Source organism: Belonocnema kinseyi, chromosome 1 (genome assembly GCF_010883055.1).
Source record: "Belonocnema kinseyi isolate 2016_QV_RU_SX_M_011 chromosome 1, B_treatae_v1, whole genome shotgun sequence".
NCBI lineage: Eukaryota > Metazoa > Arthropoda > Insecta > Hymenoptera > Cynipidae > Belonocnema > Belonocnema kinseyi.
Window position 1 is genome coordinate 132,695,802 of NC_046657.1, and position 3,394 is coordinate 132,699,195.

Genomic DNA, 3,394 nt, shown 5'->3' on the forward strand with positions numbered 1-3,394 from the left:
AAACACAATGTCGTGGTCTGAGTTGTGCAAACTTCGAAAATCCGATTACAGTATTTTCGTTTTCCACTTTGAAACGATTGAATGTGAGTAATACAAAAAAATCGCATTCTTGAAAACTGTTCCGTGGTATGCTGCCGCATAACGCCCGAGTGCGAGCGCGAGGACTCCCTCTACAACCGGCTCTGTAACTCAATGAATTTCAATTTGCCCATTTTCTTATTAGACATTTTTCATAGTAAAAAAGTCAAGCTTTCTTTTGAGACTATTTAAAAAAAAATCGTAGATGCCTAAATTGCGAAAAAAGTTAAATAAACAATTGATTTATTGAAAACAATTTTTAAACAATTTTTTTGTTATAAATAATAAAATCAGATGAAAGAGTGTAAAAAGCACTTTCCAAAACCCTCATAAAAATTTTAAATCGCGTAATTAGAAAGGAAGTTACAGGCGTTTAAAACTACTCCTGCAGGTATTGGGGTTGAAAATTCAACCCCCCCTCACTTGGGGAGGGTTGGTAACCCTGGTCTATAAGTTTGTGGATTAACTACTGTTGGGTAGGCGAACATATTCCCAGAATTTAGAGACAATCGAAAAACATGACTTTTTGAGTTGGGGCAGTTGAGGAATGCCCCATATACAGTCCGTTTTTCGGAATATACAGGATCACGCAACGGAAGTCATGTTTCCAGCGCGGGACACCGTGTCGACATGGAGAAGTTCGCTCGGATTGCGATAGCAACATTCGTTTGCAAGAACGGAACACTTTAAGTCCTCCTATATATTCCATTATTAGACCTATGGAATACACTAGCTATGAATTAAATCCGCTACCAGTACCGCAATCCATTCTAGAAAACGGCTCTGGGCGAGCCAACATCAAAACCGACTTTTCGAAAATCGCTTTGGGAGAGTCCCACCGAAACTACCTTTTAATGACTCGCTTAGAATATAGAAGCTGTTAACAATTATAAGACTATATTCTCTGTCCAGGAGAATTTCCTATATTCAAAACTTCAAACTACAAAACTTGCGAATCACAGCTTTCATTCAAACCCACACTGGCTAGGTGTTATCCAGATAGCACCAGGCTTTAAACTAAAAACAACACAAACAACCCTCCCAGGATTGCAAACCCGCCAGGCAATTAACAATAGCAATTTATGATCCTTCAATCCAATTAAACCTATCATTGTTATCTTTCAAATTAAATAATATTCACCCAATAGAAATACCTAAGGACCCCGTAAGGGAACACTCCAATGAAAAACTGTACAAGGAAGGAGAAAAGGCACTAGACAAATTAGAACAACAACTGTATGAACTCAGCCTACAGCAACCGGAAGGGACGAATCAATAAATACTAATCCATTGGTCGTATGCTGGATTGTGTTTACTTGTGCTGTTTATGCTGGGATATTTTGCTCGCTCTAATCTGCTATTGCTCCTGGACGATTGTAGAACTTGCGTACATCGCAAACCAAGATAAAAAAATTAATATAAACATTCGGGAGCAATCCTAAATGACTGTTCGGCGCCTTCGGCGAACCCAATTAGGAGAAACATAGCCTTAATTTTTCTGATCATATTTTTTCCAGCCTTCAGCTGAATTTCATTCTTCAAAGGGCGATGGTTGTTTCGTAACAATAGAATATAAATTTGTCGCAAAGTTTGAAAACGTGTTTGTTTTCGTTCTCTGACCCTTTGTTTATGTTATACGTCGCGTGACCTTACCTCAACTCGCGAGTACTGATGGGTGGTAGAAGCGTTACATGCGTTGTTTATTTGGAATTTGCGAATGTCATATTCGCACCTAACAACGTGCGAACTTGTATGCGCGCTTGGAAGTTTCGTCAAGTCGGGCGTTTGGAATATTCAACAAAAATCATAAAATCATAAAATATATCCTAATAATAGTTTTGTGATATTTAAAAGCAAATCAATAGATCAAATAGAGTGCACCGAGTTACTAAGAGTTCAGAGTAAGAGTTTAAATCGAAAATTGTGTCCCTTTTTTTCTACAGGTTTGAAATTTGAAAGGACGAGGATTGTGTCGAGAATTAGATAGATGCACAATAAAATCAGAGATTGTGATAAAAATAACACGGCATTTATTTTCACTTACAGTAAGGTGAGCCCCGATAACCATGCCGTTGTAGGCAGGCCATAGGTGGGTGGAAGATCCCTTTTTAAAGAGTGGTCCGTGAGGATCCTGGAAGTGTGATGGGAAGGCTTCCTCAAGATTGGCGAGTCAGCATGGCGACACTTAGCTGACACACTTTCTTCACTCTGGTGTTCACGAGCGTGCGCTATCACAGACTGACGACGGGACGTTTCGTCGCCCGTGACTTCGGGAACCGTCAGGGGGTTCCGGCAAACCCCGGATACGGCCCATCAACCCTTTCGTGCAGGGTATTTCCAAGTTATATTTCATAGTAACAATTCTGTTACAATATAGATATATTGTACATTACGAACTGAATACTATAAAATTTAATAATAATAATGTATATCTATTTTGATGCAAGTATATAATCTGAATGTTAAATATATAACAATATAAATGAATAACAGATATAACTTTCTCAATAATTTTTTATAAATAAGAAATCATTCCACAATTAATAATGATTATTTTACTTGTAGTAATAAATAAAAATAATAATGTACTGAATAAGGAATTTCAAACTCAAAATGCCTGCACTGAAGAATAAAAGTTAATAAAAGTTAAATATTTTTCTTATAAAAATAATAAAATTTGAGATGATTAATGAAGAAATATTGGACTCGTCCGATAAGAGAGGTTTGGTTAGGTTGGGATAGGTTTTATCTGAAAATATCAGACTAGGAGGAGTCTTAAAGTAAAATAAGAACATAATATTTTATCATTAGGTTTATGAACCAAGGAAAAAATCTTCAAATAATGCTATACTTAATGTCCCATTATAATTATTGATAACTTAAATCTTCATCTATTCATTAAATATTAATATTAAAATTAGAAAGCGGAATCAAAATAATCGTAATCTTAAATCTAACCCCATCAATGACGAGGGGTATTCACGTGAGAATTGTTTATTTGATTTAATAATTTAATTATGGAAAACCAAGTTAATTATAATTATATTGTGCAAAATTTTAATATAGAAAAAAAATGTTGCTTGAATTTGGGTTAAAGAAAAGAAACTCTTACCTGCAAGTATCAGCTTCAAGGAATTAAGATTCAAGGAATATTTTCCAAGAATGGGGAAATACACGAATATACTTCAAAAACGATATTTTTTTTACTGAAAAATTGACATAACATGCACATTTATTCTTTTGTGTATATATATTTATATATATATATATATATATATATATCAGGTGTATACATATGAAACCGGTATTGCCATTT